Source organism: Chiloscyllium punctatum, chromosome 40, assembly GCF_047496795.1.
Source record: "Chiloscyllium punctatum isolate Juve2018m chromosome 40, sChiPun1.3, whole genome shotgun sequence".
In the NCBI taxonomy this organism is placed as follows: Eukaryota; Metazoa; Chordata; class Chondrichthyes; order Orectolobiformes; family Hemiscylliidae; genus Chiloscyllium; species Chiloscyllium punctatum.
In genome coordinates this window covers 64,036,229-64,064,108 of record NC_092778.1, presented here as the reverse complement: position 1 = coordinate 64,064,108, position 27,880 = coordinate 64,036,229, and the positions used below count along the sequence as shown (strand labels likewise).

Here is a 27,880-nt window from a genome sequence, read left to right as displayed (position 1 = left end):
TGTTTCAATTTCATTCATGGAATGGTGTGATTTTTATCCCTTTAATGTTTATTCACATGATTTGTAGCTTTCTGCCAGTTTTATGAAACCAATTAAAGGAGTTCAGCCACATTGCTAATTTGGATTTCACTGTAGTCCCAAAGGACCCTTGGGCTGCTCTGTCATTAGCGAGAGAATGGTGGTTTAACCTGACGGTCACTACATCTCAGGAGGAGGACCAGGTTGAGAAAGCAGGGGTTTCATGGTCACAATGAGCATTGAGCCCATGCTGTTGGCATAACTCTGCATCGCAAACCAGCCATCCAGCCAACTGAGCTCACCTGCTATACAAAGTACATGTCTTTTCCTATTTTTCTCACCTGCAAGGATACAAAGACTCTTCTCATTTAGATTAGATTAGATTACTTACAGTGTGGAAACAAGTCCACACCGCCCCGCCGAAGCGTAACCCACCCATACCCCTACATCTACCCCTTACCTAACACTACGGGCAATTTAGCATGGCCAATTCACCTGACCTGCACATCTTTGGACTGTGGGAGGAAACCGGAGCACCCGGAGGAAACCCACGCAGACACGGGGAGAATGTACAAACTCCACACAGTCAGTCGCCTGAGGCGGGAATTGAACCCAGGTCTCTGGCGCTGTGAGGCAGCAGTGCTAACCACTGTGCCACCGTGCCGCCCACCTATTTGGATGTCCATTTATTTGGATGTTTGTACATAAATCTCAAAAATGAAGTTTTTTTTGCCCTAGTAGTATCTGTTCCTGCGGTTGTCCCAGTTTGCTAAACGAATTGTACAAGTTATTTTAAAGTAATAAATAACATTTGAAATACTTGACAACTGTGCTAAACTGGTGATGGTAATGAATGCTTAAACATTTTCTTTAGAGAAATTCAAGGCTGAGGAGGTGACTAAAGCATAAGGTGGAAATAAATCTGCTGAAGCATTCCTTATCATCTTTAATAAATAATAACTGGGTTGAGGAATTATGTTTTAGCAATGAAGTCATGTCCACAGTCTCAACCTTTCAGGTTAAGTGCTGCACTCTTAGCCCTACTGAAGTTGCATTTCTGCTATAAAATCCAATATTTGACTGTTTCAATGGAAGCAGTTCATCCATAATTTTGTTTACATTGGCATGTCAACAAATAATAATTGTACAGGTAGCCCCCACTATCCATAAGTAGAGCGTTCCCAGGAAACCTTTTGTAAGCTGGAAATGGCATAAAGCGAAGGTGCATGATTTATATGGGAAAGAGCATTGCCGTTTTTGTAAAAGTGAAAATTCTCTTTGGATTTGCAAAAATAGGTACTAATGTGGGTTTCTTGTAAAAGCTAAATTACGTAAAGCAAATGTTCGAAAAGCAGGGGATATCTGTATGTGAATTGTCAATATTTAAAAATCTGCATGTATGCTTGGTTCATGTGTTGTATTTTACATTGCAATCATTTAAACTACCAAGCTCTTATGAAAATATTTTTCTCATTTTATTTTGTTCTTGTTACTGAAATACATTATTGGTTCACAAAACTAATTGACACTTTATATTGAGACCTAGTATTTTTTAGTAATATTGATTGATCATTCCGTAATTGTGCAGCATGATTTACTGGAGTTGAGTCCTTTGTTATTCAAATTATTTTATTTAACTTCTTTGAATGGTTTTAACTAAATTGGATGGTTATTTGGAGGGTTCGAATTTAATAGAATGCTGCTTATTGGTTTGATTTTGGCTTTGTATTGGTTGTTTAGTGTAAATCATACATATATCCTACCTTCATTGTGTAAAGATTATATTTACAATATGTCAAAAGTTCAACCAGTGCAATCATATAAACTATACTCCAGTACAGACAAGAATCTTTACCATAGTAACTTCAAAACAATTCACTGAAGTATGTAATGAGGAGCCCTGAAAAGTCTTATTATTTAAAAATTGTGCTGACTGCAGTTGAAAAAATGGGTTTGGTTTAGTGTTAGGAAGCAGTTATTAGTGAAAACCAAACTTACAGCTGTGATATTTATCATAACAAAGGCTACGGGCAAGATTTGCACTGCTAAAAAGAAATGTCTGGACTCATCAGTGTCAGGTTGGCTCAGTCCTAGTATTGTGTTTATCTTATGGTCAGAAGGTCATGGAATTGAGCCCCATTTGAGAAAGTGAATGCTTAATTCAGCAGGGAGCTGACAGATTGCTGTATTGTTGGAGTTACCTGTCTTTCGAATAAAACGTGATGTTCTGCCTGTGGGCAAGATAGATTCCATGGCAGTATTTGGAGAAGACAGGAAGAGTTCTTTTCTTGTGCTTGTCCAGCAGCCAAGATCACCAAAATAAATTAACCAGTCTTTACCTTGAGTGACTTTCCATAATAGTTGGTTGTCACATTTGACTTCATTGCAAAGCAAGTTCTTCTTTAAAAACATACTTGTGGACTTCAATGAGAATATAAAGGTATAATATATATTTGGTATCTTTCTTCTTCCTTTATTAGAGAGAGCTTTAGATTCTCGTATGATTCAGAAGTGTAAAATCACAGGACTGCACAATTTTCAGTCTTTTCAAAGGAGCCTTTTGTAATCCTCTTTGTTAGAGAAAGTGAATCCTGGTCCTTTAGTAATGCACATTGAAAGCTACTGATTACTTATGAAATTTTGTCTAACTTTCTTCAGTTCCTTCTGCAAAATAGACATTTATAACTTGCAGTGCAAATTCCATAAAATGAATGGGAGCTTAAATGTTCCCAGAGTTTGTTCCATCTCAAGGTTGTTGTGGATTCCCCATCACCATCCCCACTCTCATCCCTCCTCAATCTCATGACCTCTTGAAATTCTACTTTATTTGACATGAATTTCTTTCATCTAGCTCTCCGGTCTCTTTTCGTTCTTTCATGGCATGTGGATTATTATGATGAAATAATAATAACATAACATTCATCTTTCTGAATAAACAGAGTTCCTGCTTTTAAAAAATCAATTATGAGGATTATTTGGTCAGAATGTATTGCCCATTCCTAAATGTGTAGAGCACAACTAAGAGTCAACCCACATTTGTCCAGAGTTCCATATAGGTCAGGTGAGGCAAATGATGTACACTTTTGCTTCCAGGTTTTTGTATTAATTGAATTTAACATTACATTATTTGCCATAGTAGAACTTAAGCCCTTGTCGGAGAAAGTGAGGGCTGCAGATGCTGGAGATCAGAGCTGAAAAATGTGTTGCTGGAAAAGCGTAGCAGGTCAGGCAGCATCCAAGGAGCAGGAGAATCGACATTTCGGACATAAGCCTTTCTTCAGGAATGAAGAGGGTGTGCCAAGCAGGCTAAGTAGGGAGGAGGGACTTGGGGGAGGGGCATTGGGAATGCGATAAGTGGAAGGAGGTTAAGGTGAGGGTGATAGGCCAGAGACGGGGTGGGGGCGGAGAGGTCGGGAAGAAGATTGCAGATCAAGAAGGCGGTGCTGAGTCCGAGGGTTGGGACTGAGATAAGGTGGTGGGAGAGGAAATGAGAAAGCTGGAGAAATCTGCATTCATCCCTTGTGGTTGGAGGGTTCCTAGGCGGAAGATGAGGCGCTCTTCCTCCAGGCGTCATGTTGCCATGGCCTGGTGATGGAGGAGTCCAAGGACCTGCATGTCCTTGGCAGAGTGGGAGGGGGGGGGGTTAAAGTGTTCAGCCATGAGGCGGTTGGGTTGGTTGGTGCGGGTGTCCCAGAGGTGTTCTCTGAAATGCTCCACAAGTAGGCGGCCTGTCTCCCCAATGTAGAGGAGGCCACATCGGGTGCAGCGGTTGCAGTAAATGATGTGTGTGGAGGTGCAGGTGAATTTGTGATGGATATGGAAGGATCCCTTGGGCCCTTGGAGGGAAGTGAGGGGGGAGGTGTAGGCTCAAGTATTTGAAGAAGGAGGCCATGTGGGTTGTTCAGTATTGGAATTGGTCCTCCTGGGAGCAGATACGGTGGAGGCGAAGGAATTGGGAATATGGGATGGCGATTTACAGGGGGCAGGGTGGGAGGAGGTGTAATCTAGGTAGCTGTGGGAGTCGGTCGGGGGGTACCGCAAGAAATGCAAAACTTGCGCCCACACCTCCCCCCTCACTTCCCTCCAAGGCCCCAAGGGATCCTTCCATATCCATCACAAATTCACCTGCACCTCCACACACATCCTTGGATGCTGCCTGACCTGCTGCGCTTTTTCCAGCAACACATTTTTCAGCTTAAACCCATGTCCCCAGCTGGGGTTCTGGATAACTAGTTCAGTGACATTGTCACTATGTCACTGCCTCCCCTAATAATATCAGGTTGTTTTCTGAATACCCTTCTCAATGATATTCTGTAAGAGTGTTCCTCATTAATGATTTTATTTTGAAAGCAAGGACCCTGTTTATTCAGAAAGATTTCTGTTTATCTCAAGAGGGTTGGAATGTAAAAGCAGCAATGTGCTACTGAGACTTTATAAAGCTCTGGTTAGGCCCCATTTAGAATATTGTGTCCAATTTTGAGCCCCGCACCTCAGGAAGGACATACTGGCACCGGAGCGTCTCCAATGGAGGTTCACACAGATGATCCCTGGAATGGTAGGCCTAATATACAATGATCGGCTGAGGATCCTGGGATTGTATTCATTAGAGTTTAGAAGGTTGAGGGGAGATCTAATAGAAACTTACAAGATAATGCACGACTTAGAATGGGTGGATGCTGGGAAATTGTTTCCATCAGGCGGGCTACTAGAACTGGTGGGCACAGCCTTAGAATTATATTACTGGGAATATATTACAGGGAACAAAGAAATGACAGAAGAATTGAATTGGTACTTCAGATCTGTGTTCACTGGGGAAGACACAAGCAATCTCCCCTGAGGTAACAGTGGCTGAAGGACCTGAACTGAAGGGAATTTATATTTGCCAGGAATTGGTGTTGGAGAGACTGTTTGGTCTGAAGGTTGATAAGTCCCCGGGGCCTGAAGGTCTACATCCCAGGTTACTGAAGGAGGTGGCTCGAGAAATCGTGGATGCATTGGTGATTATTTTCCAGAGTTCGATAGATTCGGGTCAGTTCCTGCGGATTGGAGGGTGGCTAATGTTGTACCACTTTTTAAGAAAGGTGGGCGTGAGAAAGCAGGAAATTATAGACCAGTTAGTCTGACCTCAGTGGTGGGAAAGATGCTGGAGTCTATTATAAAGGATGAAATTATGACACATCTGAATAGCAGTAACAGGATAGGTCAGAGTCAGCATGGATTTATGAAGGGGAAATCATGCGTGACTAATCTTCTGGAATTTTTTGAGGATGTAACTCTGAAGATGGACAAGGGAGATCCAGTGGATGTAATGTACCAGGACTTTCAGAAAGCTTTTGATAAAGTCGCACACAGGAGGTTAGTGAGCAAAATTAGGGCGCATGGTAATGGGGGCAAAGTAATAACTTGGATTGAAAGTTGGTTGGCTGATAGGAAACAAAGAGTAGTGATAAACGGCTCCATTTCAGAATGGCAGGCAGTGACTAGTGGGGTACCGCAGGGATCAGTACTGAGACCGCAGCTTTTTACAATATGTGTTAATGATATAGAAGATGGTATTAGTAATAACATTAGCAAATTTGCTGATGATACTAAACTAGGTGGCAGGGTGAAATGTGATGAGGATGTTAGGATATTACAGGGTGACCTGGACAAGTTAGGTGAGTGGTCAAATGCATGGCAGATGCAGTTTAATGTGGATAAGTGTATCGTTATCCACTTTGGTGGCAAGAAGAGGAAGGCAGATTACTACCTAAATGGAATCAATTTAGGTAAAGGGGCAGTACAGAGAGATCTGGGTGTTCTTGTACACCAGTCAATGAAGGTAAGCATGCAGGTACAGCGGGTAGTGAAGAAGGCTAATAGCATGCTGGCCTTCATAATAAGAGGGATTGAGTATAGAAGCAAATAGGTTCTGTACAGGGCCCTGGTGAGACCACACCTGGAGTACTGTGTGCAGTTCTGGTCTCCAAATTTGAGGAAAGACATTCTGGCTAATTAGAGGGGGGCAATTTAGAACAGAAATGAGGAGACATTTCTTCATAGGTTCATGAGGTCAATTCCTGGAATGGCAGGATTACCTAACACTGAAAAACTGGGCTTGTATACCCTTGAGTTAAATGTCTTCAAGGCAGAGATTGATAAATTCTTAATCTCGCAAGGAATTAAGGGATACAGGGATAATGTGGGTAAGTGGCGTTGAAATGCCCATCAGCTATGATTGAATAGCGAAGTGGACTTGATGGGCTGAATGCCCTTACTTCCACTCTATTTCTTATGGTCTTATTTTCTTATTATTTCGACATAGTCATTATGATCCTGACACTCTGGTATGATATTTAGAAAGATGAGATAGGTTGATGGCAAATTAAATTTAATATAAATCATGATAAACTGAACTTCAGTATATTAATTTCACAGCATATAATTGATTTGTAATTTATTATAGTTTATCATTTTTCCTCCAGAATTATCTGTTTTCTGTCATAAAGAAATCTCCAGTGGATTTAGAACACATGTTATCACATGCATCATCTCATTAGAGATGTTTTAATACTCTGTACACTCTCTGGATCAATATTAATCACTAATCAATGTTAGGATTTACTATGCAATTATAATGAAATCTTTGCAAAGAATAGCAAATGCTCCAGAGATGTTGCTAGTTTAAGAATGTTGTATGTATTATTTAGGGACTGGGTTCCCTAGATTTAAAAACAAACCTATTAAGTTAAATAATTATGCTTAATTTTAAGGAAAACAGTTAGGAATCGGTTAGTTCTTTTGACTAATTGACCAGTACCTGATTCAGGATAATGGCCTCAGTGAGTGTTGGCTTCCTGTTCTGACTTAGACGAAAAACCTGCCTCCTTGACCAGGTAATGGCAAAGAACTGCTGATATTAGGCCAGTGACCTGTCTTCATGCAGAGCACATGTACCATAACATGGAAAATAAGCTATTGCATAATCGGCACAGCCAGGGCTCATACATCCTATCAGATGTGCCAGTGCTGTCAAAATACGAATATTTAACCGGTAAGAGTTGAGGAAGATCTTTGTTTGCACTGTGTTAATCAAATGTTATGACAGAGTTCATTTATAGGCCTGAGCAGGTTTGGTTTTCTTCACACACATAATAGAAAGTGGAAATAATCAAATCTTTGGATTATTTTACAACAAATTAGACCAGAGTTATGCAGGCAACTTTGATATGTATGTTAGTTGTGGCTCAGTGATTTGCAAACTTCCTTCTGAGTCAGAAGGCTGTGTGTTCCTGTCCAGTCAGAAGGCTGTGTTCCAGTCCAGTCAGGTAAATTAGGTGTTAACCTAGATTCTGCCAGGGCAGCACGGTGGAATGCAGCACTACGCTGTCAAGAGTGTTGTCTTTCGGATAAGAAATGTTTTGTCTGCCCTCTCAGGTGAACGTAAAGTAGCCAGCCCATGGCACTATTCAAATAAAAACAGTCTTGTTCTCCCTTGTGTCCTGCTCAATAATTTATCCTAAAACAGACTACTTGATCATTGACAATTTTATCATGTCAATCACAGTTGTCTACATTTTAGCTCTGGCAGCATCTGTGGAGAGAAAACAAGAGTGAATGTTTTTGAGTCCAGTTATCCTTCTTCTGAACTGAGTTTCTCCAGCACTTCCTGTTTTTGTTTGAGATATCCAGCATCCACAATTGTTTATCTTATATTCATACATGACAAGTCTACTATTTTACAGTAAATATATTTGCAACATTCTGAGGTTCCACATTCTAGGATTTACTGTGCAATTATAATGAAATCTTTGCAAAGAATAGTCAATACTACAGAGATATTGTCAGTCTAAGAACTAAAAATGTGGTATGTATTATTTAGGGACCGGATTCACTCGAGTTAAAAACAAATCCATTAAGTTAAATAATTTGGGGTAATTTTAAGGAAAGCAGTTAAGAATCAGTTAGCTCTTTTGACTAGTTGACCACTGCCTGATTCAGAATAATGCCCTCACTTTAATAATACCAGCAGTTTTCGGGGCTACTGCTTTATGGACCTGCACCTTGTCTATAAGGCTACAGCTACCAGGCACCAAAAAAGGCATCATCATTGAATTTACTGTCACATTCATTCCCCATTGAATATTTGTTTACTGCAATGAAGCAAGGTAACTTGTATTCGTACATATAATGCACATGGACTTTGCTCTCTGAATTCTGACTGCTAATTGGATGATGAACCAAACAGCTAATTGTTTCTTTTCAGTTACGAGCAACATTTAGACCATGCCATTAGCTATCTCAACGTTTTCTTTAAATTTTAAAGAAGAACTTGCCAACCATTAAAATTTGTATTTTTAGTGTAGACAGAATGTGGTCATCTCTGTTTTTGACATTTGGAATTTGTGAGGAGCTGCAGTGAGGCGATGGAGGAGGTGGTACCCTAGTGGTATTAGCACTGGATTGTTAATCCCGAGATCCAGGTAGTGCTCAGGGGATATGGAAGGATGATAAAATTTGAATTCAATCAAAATCAGCAATTAAGAGTCTTATGATGACTATGAAACCGTTGTCGGAAAAGCCTGTCTGGCTCACTAATGTCCTTTAGGAAAGAAAACTTCCAATCTTACCTGCTCTGGCCGACATGTAACTCTTGACCCACTGCAATGTGGTTGACTCTTAAACTGCCCTCTAGGATGGGCAGTAAATGCTGACCTAGCCAGCAACACCCTCATCTTGTGAATTTTGTTTTAAAAGGTACAAACCAGAGAACTGAGGTTTCAGGATGACAAACATATAAAAAAGAGACTGGGTGGGTTGAAGGTGGGAGGTGTTGCCTCTGGCGATTTAAATGCTTTTCATGACAGAATGCAGGGTTTGAACCTTAATTCTGAGTTGACTACTATACCAGGATCTCGCGTTCAGTCCAATTCAATGACCCAAATTAATGATAGAGTTGGTGCCAAATAAATAGAATTTCTAATGAGAGCCAAAATGGAAGTCCTTAACGTTCAACTGGAGGAAAGTTTGACTCATGCATTACTTGATTTTGGTCTAGAATTCTGACAGCATGGAGTGATTGTGGGATTGAGAGAAATAAAAACCCAATAGAGCTGTGTACCATCAACAGACTACCTGAGCTCCCAAGGAACAATATATAGAGAATGAGCCTTAGACTAGATCTTCTTTCTGTGCAGTTACAGCTGTGGGTATATTTTCCATTGCATGTCACAGATGTCCTAAGTCCCACACTGATTCTTCATCAATTGAGTTATTTTGCTGCTTCAGGTCAGGACAATGTGAAACACCATGTCAAATTAAATCTAAACTGTTTCAAATCTTCTTAAATCACATATGGCATTGGACATTTAAGTATTCTGACCTGACTAATGAACATTCAAATTTGTTACTGAGGTTGTATATGAGGTAGATTATGTTAACAATAATCCCATATGTGAATGGGGATTATTAAATTATCCATTTGTACTCAGAAGGAGTTATCACAGGCATGCTGCAGACATGATCAGCTGAATGACCTCCTACACTTAACAATTCTGTGGTTATGCTTTGATTCATATATAGGAAATATTTAAAGGAAAACAAAGCTAGCACAAGCAATGAGCACAGGGACAATTCAAATTTTGGATAGTGGTTAGGTCTGAAAAAGATTATAGATGAGCAACATTTTGAAATTAATGGTTTAAACAGGAGATGATTCAGTGATTGAAGTAATATTAACATGAAATGATAGAGCAATGCATAGCGACAGTAATTGAAAATGTCCAGAGGAGAATATGTGAATAGTTGAGGTGTTCCATTTAGTTGGGGTTGAGGTGGAAACATGGTCTCGCAACCAAAAAGAGCTAACAGAATTGAAGTGAATCGAACAACTTGTAAGAGTACCCAAGTAAGCTGAAAGCAAAAATGCAGACTGTTCCTCTACCATGGTGTTCCAACTGAATGCCTTTTCCCCACTGCACCATGCACTCCTCTCCCCATCTCCACTGACTAACATGCAAAGTGACCCATCAGACATCGCTGTGTCCTCTACCTTAAGGAAGGGGGGCGGATAAAGTAATGATCCAAAATTATTAAAGCTATACTTAAAACTAGATGCAGAATTCCAAAATGTTTAACAGAAAGATGACGTGCTATTCCTTCAGCTTTGTTGAGATTGACTGAAATAATATGGAAAGTCAAATAACAGAAATCCCAAGTGGAATGGTAATTGAATTTGTAAGTAAGAGAGTTCAATGTCACTGTGGCTTTGAAGCAAAAACATTCTGTGCCCTGCTGCTGACTGACCTGAGCATTTCTATCATTTCCTGTATTAGGATACAGGACGTAGGAATAAAAGTAGGCTATTTGACCCATCAAACCTGTTCTGCCATTCAACGATCATGGCTGATCTTCAACTTAAAAACTTCATTATCCCCGCGTCACTTGATATCTAGAAATCTATCAATTTGTACCTTGAATATGCTCAACAAAGATTCACCGCCCTCTGAGTTTAGACATTCTTCCTCAACCTTACATCAAAGGACAATCCTACTATCCCAAAGATCAGATTAGTTTCAGATTTCTGCAGGATCCTGTGTTTTGTTCATATCAAATATTTCATTGGGGCTTGCAGTCATGTAATGTGTTGTTTCTAGTCCAATACTGAAGGAAATCTGCACTATTAAATATTATATCAAGGCCTTAGGTACTGTTAAGTTGTGGGAAGGTGACTCCATGCAACCAATTGCCTGCATTCAGTTTTCCCACTGCTTTTACAGCATTGACAGTTTGCTCCTAGTCTCCTCTGTTTTATGTTGAGCTTCAATGGAAAACACGAGGAATAGTGATTTGTCTTTCGGCTGGACACCTTCCAACTTTCTGGATCTAAAATTGAGCACAAACCAGGTCCCTATTTATTTGGACAGCAGCTGTTGATTATCAACAAACAAAGAGAATGCTGGAGAAACCTAGCAGGGCTGGAAGCATCGGGGAGAGAGAAACAAAGTTAATATTTTGAGTCCAGACTCCTGTTCAGAACAGCTCTTCAGTTTGTTCAGAATGCTGAGCTTTTCCAGCGTTCTATTTGTTTCAAATTTACAGCATATGTAGTATTTTAGTTTAGCTGCTGATCATAATTCTGCTCTTCCCATTTACCCTCTCTCAACCAATCTTTAGTTTCTCCATTTCCCTTACCTTGTAACATGAACCCTTTTGTAATTTAATCTGCTGCCTTCTACTTTTGATTATAGACTTTGTAACCTCCCCTCAGGTCAATGACCTGAAACATTAACTCTTGCTCTCTGACCCAGATGCTGCCTGATTTGCTGAGTATTTCCAGCATTTCAGGTCTTGTACATTGAACAGCTCATCTTCCACAGTAGATAGATCAAAAATAATTTTGTGCCATGTCAGTAGAAGCATTGAACCTTTTTTGGTGCAATGAATATGGATGTGCTGTGATGATCATTGTGTTTAATGAGACTGCATTGTTTGAGCACAAAGTTAAAAATCACACAACACCAGGTTATAGTACAACAGGTTTAACTGGAAGCACTATCTTTCGGAGTACCACTCCTTCAACAGATGGCTTGAGCACAGTGCATTATGAATTTTGGTGCATTTACAGATTTTTCTCCTCCTTTTCTATATATTCGGTTGTTTTACGAAGAAATTTAAGTAATTATTAAAACTATAAGTTAGACACATTGGCAAATAACTTTAAAAGAATGTTGCAGGTGTTTAACATCTTAAAAAAACTTTTCTTGTCACATTTTCCCAAACTTGACAATATCTGTATTTTGTTCTAACTGGGGAGTTTGTACAATGGAGAGCTGAGATGCAGAGGCCCAGGTTAGGAATCAAGGAATGCTCCAGGAATAAAAATGAGCACATTACCTCTAGGAGCACATGTTGCACACAAATATTTTTGAAATAATTTTCCTATCACCTAATATTATACAGCAGCCAGGTGTGAGCCCTTCTGCTTTCCAAGCACTCTCTCACCTACTCCAGATCTTCACCAGTTGCTCCAGAATGTGGGGTGGAAGGTTGTTGAGGCTCAGTCAAAGGCTTTCACATTTCTGAATGTTGAGCTGAAGGAGCCCTGGCTGAAGAGAGCCCAGCTGTAGAATTGAGCAGCTTGGCAGCTGGTCATAGCACTCTAGACCAGCTGGCTTTCAAACACCAACTTGGCCTTGGCAGAGGAGGGAGTGGCAAGTGTCTGACCATAGAATGCTCAGAAGAGGTGGCAACATATTCCCTTTCAATTACGTAGCTGATTCAGTACTGCTATCATGTATATATCATTTAAAGGTAATATGACACATCTGACCAAGAGAGATAACAAAACACTATTAGGTACTGTGTAATGAACTGATTCTATTTATTGACAATGAGTCTGTCTTCTACTGAGGACTTTGTATGGGCATTCTTCTCCAACTGGTATCAGTAAATTAGACAAATACCAATTTTAAAAAATGGATGGCATTGAATTTACACAAGGCATTTTGGACTGAAAGAATTCCTTCACTGAAAGATGCACAGATGGTACATAGCTTTATACTGTCTGAAATTCCCTGAACCTAAAAAGTAAAATCTCATTGTTCATCCTTAGATGTGTCAAATTCAGGCAAAGCTAGTTAAAATATCACTTTGTACAATATTTAACTGCCCACAAAAACAGAAACTCAGCACATTTATCAGCACTTATTGGGAGAAAGCAGGGTTAATGTTTCCAGTGATTCTTCATCAGAACAGCCCACTATAACTGCAGTACAATGCACCAACCAGGACTTGAATTTAAGGTTTAATTGCATTTAAACATTGTGTACTAATTACCTTTAACTAGTAAAATAAATACATTTTCACTGATGCCAGTGTAATGAGAGCTTTCATTTTTATTTCTGAAAATAACAGATTGCTGAAACAGTATAGAACTTCATTCTCTGCATTTTCCTAAAGCACGGTGAACAGTTTTACTGTATGCCTTTTAAATTCTGTTACAAGAGCGTTGCTGCCCTCCATAAAGCTAATCATTAGTAATGCCATACTAAAACAATTCTGACAGAAATTGGCATATTCGCTTTCCTATCATGTCTTTTTTAAGGCACAACCTCTTGTTCCTTTTGGTCTGGCTGTTTCACTGACGCATCTGCACATCTCATCAATGCTGCTGGAAGCTTCCTGCCAGGTGGTACACAAAAGTAGCCCAGGAATTATTGTTCCCAACAGGCAAACAGAAAGTCAACTGAGTGCGTAATGAAATCTATTCCCTCAGCATTCCATTTCTTGGTGTTCTTTCCCACTGTGTCACTGCATCACCTGGCTAGCCTTTAATCTGCTGTGTGCCCTGTTGCTTGTGTGTTCATCAAAAATTCTTTTCATATCCTTTTAATAGGTGAAGCATGAAGTTGTTAATTAGTGATCTGGTTGCCCAGGGATTTTTGGCTCATGGATTATAGATGGTTCAGAGAGCAGGATACAAGAACAGAATGTTTTGGCCAACTAACCAGATTGACTGTGCGATATTTCATGTTGTTTGTTGAAACAAATTTCCAAAGTTCTTATTCAGAAAAATACATCTAAATGAAAAGATTAAATCAGTCTTACATGTAAGTTGACAGTTTACACACCAGAGGCAAAATAAGTAGATGTCTTTCTAACTATGCTGAAATTGGTAAAAAAGAGCACCTGTTTGATATTTTGGATTGTCATGAGCAACTAAAGAGAGGAGGAGTCTCCATTAATGTGGCCTCAATGTAGCTGTGGTTCAGCCCAAGTCAAGAAACAAGGCTGAAATGTTCATAAACATCTACAATCAAAACAGCCAAATGAAAAATTCCATTTGGTCCCTTCCAAATCCCCATCCATGTCTACCCATCCATGTTTCATTCAATATGGCTTTCATATAAATACTGGGTACACTGAAAGCTATTAACTATATCAGGATCTGTTCTAGTGTTTATAACTCCTAGTTCTGTATCAGAACAATGTTGAATTTACTCTCCAAGCAATTCCATTGGGATGATGGCAGTGCTATCTATTTGATAAGGTAGCACATTTTGCAGGTATGATTTACAGACTAAATAGAGGACAAATATAATCTTAAATTGCTGTCCTTTCATTTTAATCTCAATCATAAGCAAAATGATGAAAGGAGTCATCAACAGTATGACCAAGTAAAGCTAACTTATAATAAATTAAACATTTCTAAATAATTGCCTTTTTGTGCATCTTTGAAAGTATGATACAACATTTCTGATTTGGTTTGTGGGTCAGGAAGTTGAGGATCTGCTTGCAGAGGAGGGGAGCAGTGTCATAGGTCTGGAGTTTGGAGATGAGTTCTGTTGGAATTATGATGTTGAAGGTGGAGCTAAAGTCAATAAATAGGAGTCTGATGTAGGTCTCCTTGTTATCTCGATGTTCCAGAGATGAGTGTGGGGCAAGTCTTCTGTCATGGACCTGTTGTGACAGTAGGTGAATTTTGGGAGGTGTAATGATTTTGAGGTTACCTGCCTCAGTTACTTGGCAAGGCAATGTATTCCAGTCTCCACCACCCTCTGGGTCAAAAAAAAGGGTTTCCTTGAAACATCACTAAGCCTCCTGCCTTTCACTTTAAGTGTGCCCCTTGTTCCTGACCCTTTGACTTGGAGGAATAGCTGTTTTCTATCCACCCTGTCAATGCCCCTTATAATCTTATATATCTCTATCAGGTCCCCCTCAACCTTCTCTGCTCCAAATTTTGCTTTGTTGCATTTATATTTTAGATCATATACACAGTATACTCGAAATAGGAGTACAGAGCCCATTGAGTTTGCTTAACCATCCAACACAATCATGGCTCCAATTTTGCTTCAACTCCACTTCTCAACCACTGCCCATATCCCTTGAATCCATATCAAAAATCTGCCTACCCTAGTCTTAAATGTATTCAGTGATGGAACACATAAACCTTCTGGGGCAGAGAATTTCAATGATTCATAACCCTTTGAATGAATTATCTCAATCCTAATTGATAGACCCCTTGTCCTGAATCCGTGATCTTCTGTTTTACATTTCCCAGTGGAAACATTCTTTCAGTATCTACTTATCCAGCCCCTTCAGAATCCTTTATGTTTCACTGAAGTCACTTCAAATCATCTTTCACACTCGAGAAAATATAGACCCAGCTCACTCAGCCTCACACCTGAGAACGCTCTCACATCCCAGTGACTAATAAGTGAGACATCATTGTACCATCTACAAAGCCAGTAGAAATTCCCTTAAGTCTTGTGTATTTATATAAACATCACATAATATACTGATAGAATTCAGAATTTTGGGGAAGATTAAGTAAAGCCTGATGTTTTCATAAGCATTCAATTTTCTTCAACCTTGTGGGCCTCCAAAGGAGAACTTTCTGGAATTACATATTATAATATCATTAACTTTCACCCTGAGTTTTCTCTTCAACTCTTAAAATTCCTTTGTCGACCAAATATACTTTGTAAAGGTCTCACTTTTGAAACTTTTTCAGGAAAAAATAAGAAGTAATCTTGTACACAAGAAATAGTTTATCGGGGTTGAAATCCATGCCAGTTCTTGGGAACTGCTAATAATGAAACTCCAAGTTGCTGCTGACCATGGTCCTGAATTTAGCCAGGTTATCTACAGCATTTATGATGCTTTACATAAGAAAAACAATTGTGAAAAAGACTGGCTAGGCAGTTCTCACCAACCCTGCTCCAAAAATTAGATTGACATTTTCTTCCATCTTTATTGTATTTTTGACTGGGTCTCTTATATTTCTTTCTCTCATTAGCCTACGTTTTCCTGTTCCTTATCTCTCTGCATTCCTATTTCCTTTCATTTTTGACAAAGTAATTGATCCATCAAGGCTGCAAGATTACACTGAAAGTTGAAATTTGAATTAGAAAGGCAAGACTGTGAACACATTGAGCATTCATGCAGGTGTTTTACCTGAAATTCGACAGCAATTACACAAGTAAGGTTACTTTCTATATAATCAGAATTGTGAGGCAACTTCGAAAGGATTAAAAAGCCTAGCTTGTTATGCTTATGACGCTTAAACCCTCTTTTAGCAATTTTCTAAACATAGTCATAGACATGCACCTTTTAAACTTACTGTTTCAGCTGCTATTTCTTGTAGCAAAAGGAATGATATTTTACCATCAGATGGTAGACATTAGTCACAGTTATAAATTCCACATAAGTCACAGTGAATTGAAGGCAAAGGTTCTTAGAATTATAGGTGAGACTTCTTAAAAAAGAATCGTATGCACTAGCTACACAGCAGGATTTAGTCGTGTTTAAGCTGTTTATATACTTTTTTTATTAGCTATTAACCCTACTACTTCCTGGAAATTTTAAAACCTATTAAAATGTAACAACGTTTGAGTGCATGGAATTCTGATTCTTGACTTTGGCTTGTCAGTCCCCTGCTCTAAAGTATGCTACAGACTGAAAAAAAGGAATGCATGGAATTTGATGAAATAATACTTGCAGTTCATATAAATTAAAAGATTTTGACCAACGAGCTAAATAGATATGCCATGCTTTTTAAAAAAACTTTTATCACTGTGATGTAAGCAGTGAACATTCTCACCATTTGCTAGTTTAGTCTACCATTTCCTAGAAATTTCACATCACTGTGTCCAGAAGAAATATGATTTTTGGTTTCAATGCACTGAAGGAGCTTCTGTTTTGTTAAATTCTCTTCAACCTTTTAAATGCATAAATCTTCAATTTCTTATAATTTTGCAAGATTAGTTTTCATATTAGTAGAAATATTGCAAAATGCAACTGAAGAAATGACTAGACGAAAGATTGAGTTGCATTAATTTAAAAATGGGACTAAAGTATGTGGGATTTTGCTGTTGAAATGTGACTGCCCTAGTGTTAACTAAAACACCTGTTCTTTTATAGGATGCTTCTGAATATAGAGAAAGCTGACAACCGATTTAAACCGATTCCATGATTTATGTTTAAATATTAATCTTTGATTAATCGTACAACATTATTCAGCATCAAATTATTTAAAAGTATTTGAACATAGTGAGTGTAGCTCTGTAAGGGTCAAAATTCCATTTGATGGGAGTGAATTCTTGTAAAGTCATTGCTTCAATCTCTTTCATGAGTAAGATGGTATTCTCTTATACAAATTCTTCACCTGTGGCACAAAATTACTTTGCTTTTGTTTTGGAATCTCTAATGCCAATATTTTCCATCAGTAACTTGTTGCTGATCCTCCATTTTGATCCTTTCACAGAATGACCCCTGCATTTCTTGTTTTGTTTTCTCATAAACAGCACTTATGTTTATGATTTCCAATGTCCGTTGCTTCTTACCAATTGAGATCATTATCACAATGACTTTGTTTCTGAGTTCACACTTTCACTGTGTAATTAGTATTAACTGATTTGAATACTATAATAATATTCAATTTTATTTGTTCCTTATGTTTCTGAGCAGCACTCATGTGTTGTGTACACAATTAAAGCTGACACATTATTTCCCAAAATTTGACTCTCTTAAACCCACAACTGTTCAGTAAGTTTATCTAGTAAATGACTGAGACAAAATATCAAGGAGATTCCAGTGCACAATCCCTCACTGGGTTTGTGAGAGCCAGGGCTTCTCCAATGCCTTAACATTTGGGATAGGATAAACCAAAGTTTCAAGCATTGATTACTTGCTGGAAGTGACTATCTATGGAGATTTGCCTATTTGCGATTTTCCTCCTATCTATTAAAAGACTGCTGATACTTGAGACTCAGACATAATAATGGTCAGTTAGGTAAGATATGTGTGTGGTCGTGAATTGTGAAACAGTATTCCTTCAATAAATCAATAATTTCAAGAAAGAAGGAAGGAGAAAATCAGCAAGAGAAAGGAAAGAAGAATTTACATTTACATAGAGGCTTTCATAACCTTGGAATGTCCTCACAGCCAATGAGGTATGAGCTAATGGGGAAAATGTAGCAACTGATTTATGTCAAGTGAAGTTCAACAAACAACAATGAGATACTGACCAGATAATCTATATTTTGTCATGTTGGTTGAAGACTACAATATTGGTGAGGATGTCATGGAGAATTCCTCTTTTATATTTGCCATATGATCCTTTAATTATTTTAAAATTCTTTCACAGCATGTGGTTGGATATCATTGGCAAGGCCATGATTTGTTAGCTGTGCTTGATTACTCTTGAATGGATTGGCTGGCAAGGCTATTTCAGAGGACAGTTAGGTTTAGCCATATAGTTGTGGACCTATAGGCTAGGCCAGGTGAGATTGGGATGTTTTCTTCCCTAAAGGATATTAGTGCACCAGATAATGTTTTACAGCAATCAACAGTGGTTACATGGAACTAGTTTTAATTGTAATTAATTGAGGAATTTAAACCCATTATATGAATAGGTTCGTCCTGCATCCCATGCTTGTTTATGCATCCAGAGACTCAGCTGTGAATGTGCAATTGTGTCATGACATTCTCACACCTAAAGAATGCCTCAGCCATCCTCACTTTCTCCAGGTGCTAAGCCCAGCAAAGCTGTAACTTGTTATGCTTCTGCAAAATATATCACATGTGTCACCCTTCCTGCTCTCAGAATGTCTCATTGAAAAGCTGGGTCATTTTAGAAGCTACATTTTTTTAAAAAATTGTCCAGTGTTTATTTCACCAGCAGATAGATCAACGTGCACTTATTTGTTCACTTTATTGGCTATACCCTTCCCTTCCCCAAAAACTTATCCTCCACCCGAGGCATGAGGAACTTAAGTAATGTGGAGAGGCCAAGAAACCTGGAAGTAATGTCTTTTGAGCATTCTTGTTTCAGGTGAATTTAATAAAGATATTTAAAATTTTGAGGGAGTTTTGATAAGGGTCAATAGGGAGAGAATGTTTCAACCAGCACAAGAGGTCACCAATGCAAAATTGTTGGCAAAAGGGCCAAAAAGGAGATATGAGAAAAAGTTTTTTTTACATAGCAAGTTATGATCATCTGGAAACCATTGTCCGAATAGGTGATTGAAGGAGATTCAGTAACAAATTTCAAAGGGAAATTGTATTATACTTTAGAAGGAAAAAGCTCCATGGCGTGCTGTATGTTTAATTCGTTAGGTCTTTCATCAGGCAGGATGAACCCAAATAACTTTGTCAGTGTTCTGGGATTGTATGATTTTCTTGCAGTAAAGCTACTAAACAGGTCAACCTAGAGATACATGAGCCGAAGAATTCCTTCAGTCACCACACCTTCAATATGACTGGGTCAAAATCCTGGAACTCCCTTCATAACAGCACTGTGGGCAATCCTATACACCAGGGACTGGAGCAATTCAATAAGCTAACTTAACACAACCACCCCCTGGGCAATGAAGAACAGGCAAAAAATGCCAGCTGAGCTGCTAACACCCACACCCCATGAACAAGTTTAAAAAAACCTTTGAACCTCGGCTTTATGTGCCCCACATAACCGCATACTGACAGAAAAACTTGTTCATTCACCCACTAAAGTGAAAAAAAGGATAAGAAGATTGGCATCTTAATAGTATTTTTACAATAGTACTTTTGAAAAGTTTAGCACCATGCTTCACAAATGAATACTAGATGTAGAAGAACAGGGATTATGACTGAAATAATGGTAGGAGGAGGAGAAGTGTTAAGGTTTTGAAGGTAGAAAAACAGGTGCCAAGGAGGGAAGAGGTCATGAATAAGGACAAGTCTGAATAATCATGTAGGTCTTCGTCTATTACTGTTCATGTGAGAACTGCACCCCCCCCCCGCCTCTCCCCGCCGCCCCGGCCCCCTCCCCGCCGCCCCGGCACCCCCACAGTGTTCAAGAGGAGAACTGGCAAATACACAGGGGAACAGAATCCAAAAAAAAACAGATGACACAGACCAGAAAATAGGCCAGTTGCAGATCTAACTTTGGAAAAAGCTATAGAGAAATTTTTGACAGAGAACAAATATTTTTATTTCCACGCTGTGGAGAAGCTGATAGTCCTAAGATTCTTTTTGGCAATGTTTCCTTCTGTGACAACTGAGACATTTTCAATCTGAAAACCAGATCTTGAATGAGTTTTGGCTTGTGAGTAAAGACTTGTACTCCCAACTTTGTCCACAGAGGGAGCAGGAGTGGTTTAGATTTCATGAAAGGTCCAGATTGACTACCTATCTGCTTTGCTATTTTATTCATGCTGAGGAAGCAGATGAAAGGAATATAAACTTATTTTGTGTTTGGCAGAGGGAGAGAAAAATTTTTGAAAAAGAAATAAGACAGGCAGGAGTTGTTAATCTCAGTTTGGGGCTTATGTTGATTCAAAGTATTTTTAACATTTCAGAAATTCACTATAATTTCTTATGTTTAACTGATCTCATGTTTAATCCTAAAATGTTATTGGGAGTAGGTGGCCTAGTGATGTTATTGCTGACTATGGATGCTGAAATATGGGTTCAAGTCCAACAATGGTGGTTAATGGAATCTGAATTAGACATCAAAAAGCCCCTGAAGACAAGAAGTGGAAATGATAAAATAATTTGAAAGGAAAGTGTTGTGAATAATATCTTACTTTATTGTCTGCAAAGTGATTCATCAACCCACCTCAATTGATGTTATAATTAACAATAAATGTTGCTTATGCCAGCAACATCCACATCTTGTAAATGAATTTTAAAAATGATAAACCAATGTAGGAAAACTTGAAGCAAAAATGGGAGCACAGTAGCTCTGTGGTTAGCACTACTGACTTACAATGCCAGGACCTGGGTTTGATTCCAGCCTCGGGCGACTGTCTGTATGGAGTTTGCACCTTCTCCCCGTGTCTGCATGGGTTTCCGTTGGGTGCTCTGGTTTCCTCCCACAGTCCAAAGATGTGCAACTTGGGTGTTTTGCCCATGCAAAATTGTCTGTAGTATCTAGGAATGGGCAAGCTAGGTGGATTAGCCATGGTAAATGTGGGATTACCAGGATATGGTAGGAGGGTGGGATGCGCTTTGGATGGTTGGTGCAGACTCAATGAATCAAATGGCCTCTTTCCACATTGTAGGGCTTCTATGATTCTAAAAAACTGGACATAGTTATGGCCTCACGTTTCCAACTTTACACTAAACAATTCTAGCTACGCACTCTAACATATTTTCTTTTTCTATCACTTTATCATACGGGTTGCAGACCTTTAACTTATCAACTGTAACTTCCACAGGATTCCTATTCTGCAGCCTTTAACCTCAAACCCTGAAAGGTATATTTATAGTTAGATGCATTCGAGGTTCTGCATGGTAGACTGGTTTGGAAGGTTCAACAACTTGTCATTTAGGGAGAGTTAGACACTTGTATACAAAATTGGCTTGATTGTAGGAGACAGAGGATGGTGGTGAAGGGTTGTGGTTCACACTGGAGGCCTGTGACCAGTGGTATGCTGTAAGAATTAGTTCTAGGTCCACTATTGTTTGTCATTCATATCAACAATTTGGATGAGAATATAAGAGGCATGGTTGGTAGATGACACCAAAATTCATGGTATAGTCAACAGTGAAGAAGGTTATCGAAGAGTACAACGGGATTTGATCAACTGGGTCTGTGAGCCGAGGAATGGCAGATGGAGATTAATTTAGATAAATGTGAGATGTTGCATTTTGATAAGACAAACCAAGGCAGAACTTACACAATTAAAGATAGGGACCTGGGGAGTGTTGTTGAAGAGAAAAACCCAGGGGTGCAGGTACATAATTCCTTGAAAGTGGTGTCACAGGTAGGTGGGGTGGTGAAGAAGGCTTCTGGCGCACTTTCTCTCATTGGTTAGAGCATCGAGTACAGGAGTTGGGATATCATGTTACAACTATACAAGACATTGGTAAGGCCATGTTTGGAGTACTATGTACAATTCTGGTCGCCCTGCTACAGGAGGGATGCTATTAAACTGGAAAGGGGGATGTTACTGAGTCTGGAGGGTTTGAGTTATAAGGAGAGGCTGGATAGCCTGGAGTTTTTTTTTTCGCTGGAGGGTAGGAGGCTGGGGGTAACCTTATAAAGGTTTATAAAATCACAAGAGGCATTAATAAGGTGAATAACCAAGTTCTTTTCCCCAGGGTAGGGGAGTCCAAAACTATAGGTATAGATAAGAGGGGAAAGATTTAAAAGATACTTGAGGGGCAACTTTTTCACACAGAGGGTGGTCCTTTATGGAACAAGCTGCCTGAAGAAGTGGTAGAGGCATGTTGTAAAGTTACAACATTTAAACGACCTTTGGACAGGTACATAGATGGGAAAGGTTTAAAGGGATATGGACCAAATGCAGGCAAATGGGACTACTTCAGCTGAGAAAACTTAGTAGACATGGACGAGTTGGGCTGAAAGGTCTGTTTCTGTGCTCTATGACTCTAAATGCATTACTCAGGCATTCATTAAAGTTAATGAACATGTGTCATACTCTTGCAGCAAATTTTTATCAGCCCATACTATATTTTTTCTGTGTTCCTAATTCATGTCATCTGCAGCATAGAACTTTTCCTCCCGATTGAAATAATTGCTGAGCACAGTGAACACGACATCATGTTCCTTGTGAAATCCCATGCAGAGATGCTACCTTTAATTACTGCCTGTATTTATGAGGATGCAAGACATTGCAATTCAGCATAAAATCTCCTCACCATTTGCACATGTTCTATAAATCATAACATGCTTCAGAAAATTTAACCAAATAAGTGAGACAGGACCTGCGTTTCCACAAGTCATATTGGAATTCTGTAATAACTACTGCTCTTTCTAAGATCATGTAATATACCTCTGAAACTGTCTTCTAGAAGCTTCCCTAGAACTGAAATCAAACAACTGCCCTATAATTGCTAGGTTCTAAACTCTTTCCATTCTGAAATATTGGCAACACTTGGAAAATATCCCAGATTTCAAAGAGTTGATTTCTTTTTTAAGCTAATGGAAAATGTTTTACCACCTACCAGCACTGTGAGTATAACTGCCTCTCAAGCAATGCAGTGGTTCAAGAAGGCAGCTTCTCAAGGGTACTTAGGAATGGATACTAAATGCTGGCCCAGGTATTGATCCTCATATCCCATGAATGAATGATAAAAAAAAGTCTTTTAATTCACCAGTGCTAGAGATGTTTCCTATAGTGTGGAGTAAACACATTTGGAATTCAGCCACGGAATACTGTAGTAAAATGATTATGTTGTAAATGTGAGGTGAAATCCTGTATCATACAGCAATGTGACTTTATTGTTTAAGTTACATTGTACGGCTCAATGCATGGATTTCACATTATGGCTATGTGTGTATTATTGAGAATCTGAAGTTATGTTGCATCACCGAATTCTTAAGGCCTTTAATCTCTTCCTCTACTAAATATATGTCCCCTTCCTCCTTGGATTTTCTGATATTGATTTCTTCTATTGCCTATCCAAGTGGTGTGTTCTGTGGATTCTCCACTGCTGTGTAACGTAATTACATTTTTGTTGTTCTGTACTCACTTTCTCTGCCCATTTTATGTGCCTTTGTTTTAAAGTCGGTGACATTAAGCATATTATTAAACATTCGGTTTATCAGTATTGGCTAGAAGGGGAAAATTTCAGTAAGTTTCCTCAATTTAGTTTTCTCTAATATACTCCTGTCCAAAAACCAAGGTATCTTGTCATTGCTCAGATGCTCAATTCAAAATACCTGTCGTCTTGAACCACTAGAATCGCGCAGTGTAAGTGCATCCACAGTGCTGTGTTCAGAGTGTTCTAGACTCTGACCCAGTGAGGACGCAAGGTTTATGTTCCATCTCCCAGAATGCACAATCAAAGTGATCTTTGTTTTCTTTACTGTAACCATGCATCTGTGCCATTGATTTTGACCAGCTTCAAATTCCACAAGCTGTCTCTTTAAAATGAATATAAGTCTGTTATCTCTCCTTATTCACTTTGCTAGTTTCATTACATTGAACTTGTCCATGTTATAAAATTGTATGGTTCTGAAGAAAGGTCACTGGACTTGAATTGTTAACTCTATTTCTCTTGTACAGCTACTGTCAGACCTGTTGAGTTTTTCCAGCAATTCCTGTTATTGGTTCTGATCCTCCTCATTTCTTGTAATCTTACTTTTTAATTGATCCAATTTTGTTCCATTTGATTAACATGTTCCATGTTATTATCCGTAATCTTGGAGAGCTTTGTTTTTACCTGCTCTTCTAAATTGTTTCTGTACATATTACAGGCAATAATCTAGTTGCTGAGATACCATCATACCAGTTAAGAAGCACCTACAGTGTTCCTTTTGGTCCTCTGGTTCAAGATTTTTTTTCAAAAGTACTCCATTAAATTAATTAGGCAAAACTTCTCTTCCATCAGTTAATTATCTAAAGTTTTCAATTAGATCGATGCATATAATTTTGTATCTAAACACCATTCAACTTTTACATATTTTCAGTGTTCCATATAACGCTGTCCATTTTCAAAAATTGACTAAAATTCCAACATTCAATTAAATTCTAAGACAAAGTAATGGATATAAGAATCGCTTTTTAGGATTCGCTGTTTTGTTAATGAGTGCTTTATAAGTACAGTAGATTCCATAATGAGATCTGCATTCAAAAAGCCATGGCTCAATACTTTACATTTCCCTTCATAAATCCTGTTAACACCAGAATGTAGCAGAATGAGCATTTCCAATTTTTCTGATTAGGAGTCTGGCCTCCTGATTTGTGGTACTACCTATACTTGCACCCAATTCTTTTAGAGAATGCACTGCTGAATTTTGAATAATTTGTTAGAACATCTAATCAGGAAGGGCTAAAGCTATAGCTTGTGTAAATTCTATTTTAAATTGGGACATAAAATTCATTGTCAGTCTTTGAAGTACCCTTAGCCACTCTCTTTTGTATCCCATTATCAGTTCTCACCATCGAAGCTGAGTATATAAATCTTTACTTCAAATGTATCATGCTTCTTTCAAGTTTAGTGATTTTGTTTTCCTTTAATCTCTGCTCTCTTTAATTACAAGTCTACGACTCTGATGATTTCAATACATACATACACACAAACCAATTCTTAGATTTTTTTTGAGTGTTCAATTTTCTTTCTACAGTGCATATTTTTCTCATTACCTGCAGAAACATGGATTTGACAACATTGCAGTACAGGAAAGAGAAAATCTATTTCTTTGAAATGGTCAATGGTAGTGTTAGGTTCATTATACTGACATGATAAAATAATATGGTTTCCTCTCTGAAACATATTCTGTATTATTCTCAAAGTTATCACTAACTTTCCTCTTTCAAAAAGAAATTTCATTCATGTATAGACTCAGATAATTTTATCTGAGACAAAAGCTTAATGCTGAATTGTTTTCTTTGAGACAACATCACCACAACAGTTCCTAAAGTTCCACTTTCACCTTTCCAGTGCCACTAGAGATGGACAATAAATACAGATGTCAGGTTGCACTGGATGCAGCGAAAACTGGGGGCTCTGCCAATGAAGACTTGTATTTCAAAACAAGCAATTACCCCTAGCCAAGCTGTTCTCGTGCATCCACAATGCTAAAATCTAATGTGGAAAATTTCCCATGTATGTCCAAGCTACAAAAAGCAGCGTGTGCCTAACTTGGTGGATTGTCACCTTAACAGTCTGGTATTAATCATCAGCAAAGTGGTGGCATTTGTTGTCCACAGTGCCGTCAAATGGTACTTACTCAGTAACAACCTTTTCAGTTTGGATTGTCTTGAATTTCATTACAGGTTGCTGGACATGACAATTTGCTGAAAGTTAACATGGATTTGATAAGAGCAAAAAGTAGTCTTTTGAGTCTTTTGAGTTAGCAGAAGGGATGGATGGATGAATGTAATGCAATTGATGTGTTGTGCATGGTCTTCCAAAAATCATTGGATGAAGAGCCACATAATCAGCAAAATTGGAGCCAGGGAATAAATGAAGCAGCGTAGATACAAAATTGATTGAATGACAGGAAACAGAGCAGTGGGTGAACAATTGTTTTTCAGTCTGGAGGATGATTTACAGAGGAGTTGCCCAGGAGTTTGTCTTGCGCTTCCTGATATATATTAATGATCCAGACTTGTACATGCCAAGCTCAATTTGAAATTTTGCAAATGACATAAACTTGGAAACATTGTGAGCTGTGTGGAGGACAGTGTTAAATTTCAGAAGGGCATTGACAGGTTGTGGAATGGTCAGACAGGTCGCAGGTGATATTTAACACAGAGAAGTGAGACGTATTAGGTAGAATAAATAAGGAGAGGAAACATGAAGCAAAGGGTACAATTCTAAATGGGATGCAGGAATGGAGGGGATTAGGGCAATATGTATATAAACAATTGAAGATGACAGGACAGGTTGAACAAATGGTTGATAAAGTATATGGGATTTGGGGCTTTATAAATATGTGTAGTGTACAAAAGAACACAAGTTTTGATAAAGCTGTGTAAAACACTGGTTCGGCATTAACTGAAAGATTCCAATTCTGAGCACCACATTTTAGGAAGGATATGAAGGCATTAGCGAGAGTGCAGAAAGACTTCATGTACAAGGTTCCATAGATGAGGATAGATTTGAGAATTGTTCTCCTTGGAGGAGAGAAGATTAAGATTTGACAGAGGACTTCAAAATCACCAGCTGTATGCACCGCAGAAGCTGTTTCTGTTGGCACTAGGGTTGAGAACGCGAGAATATTGACTTATGATGACTATCAAAATAAGCAATTGAAACACATTGACACAGCGAGTGGCTAGAATCTGGAAGTGTGGTTAGATTTCAGTGGCGGGAGACAGATTCAGTTGAGGCTTTCAAAAGACATTTCATTAATTATCCAAAGAGAAAAAAATTCAAAGAAAAAGAAATCTGCAGGCTGCAGGGGTACTGCAGGAGGCGTTAGAGTAAGTGAATTGCTCTTGCAGAGAATCAATTTAGATGTGGTAGTGTGAATGGCCCTGAGTATTGTAAACATTAAATGATTCTTGACCCAAATATGTGCAGAAGAATTGAGATGATAGTGACTGTCCTTGACATCAAGGTAGCAATGACCAAGTGTGGCATCAAGAAGCTCTAGCAAAATCAGAAATCATGGGATACCTTCTAGTCATCCTGGATAAAGGAAGCCAAGTGGATGTTCAGCCCATTCACATCCTCCACCACCTGCAGACTGTGGAAGGAATGTATACCATCCACAATATGTATTACAGCAATTTACTAAAGCTCCTTTCACAGCATGTTTCAAACCTGTGACTTATTCTACTTGGAAGAACAAGGACATATGTGACATCTGCACATTTCCTCTAAACCATATAAGATCCTGACTTTCCACATTGCTGTTTCTTCACCATGGCTCAGACAAAATCTTGGATCTCCCTCCTGAACATCACTGAGAATGTACCTAGTTCCCATGAAGGAAAATAAAGAAAGATTGACTTGCATTCATATACAACTTTTTAAGGCCAGTCTCAAATCACTTTGCAATCAGTTCAGTATATTTTAAAGCAAAGTCGCTGACATAATGTGGGAAACTTGTAGACCACATTGTGCACAATAAGCGCTCACAAACTGCAGTGTGTGAAATAAAAAGTAGGTAATTGGTTTGTTTCTGGTGTTGATTGCAGAATGAATATTGGCAGAACATTTGGGATTATGACCCTGCTGTTCTTCCAAATAGTACCATGGGATCATTTACATCCACACAGGTGGACAGATAGAGTTGAATGTCTATCGACAATTCTGCACCTCTGAGAGTCCAGCACTCCCACAGGATAGCACTGTAGTGTCAGGGTAGATTTTTGTGCTCAGGTTCTGAAGTGGACTAATGGCTGACACATAGATTGCAACATTTCAAGAAGGAAGCTCACTACCACCTTCTCAAGGGCAATTAGGGTGGGCCGTAAAT

At 38.7% G+C, this 27,880-nt stretch overlaps 1 protein-coding gene across 4 annotated transcripts in view; it reads left to right on the top strand.

The window, feature by feature from the left end:
• Positions 1-27,880, top strand: part of snx29 (sorting nexin 29) — a 491,480-nt gene that overhangs the window by 451,685 nt on the left and 11,915 nt on the right. The window lies entirely within an intron of this gene.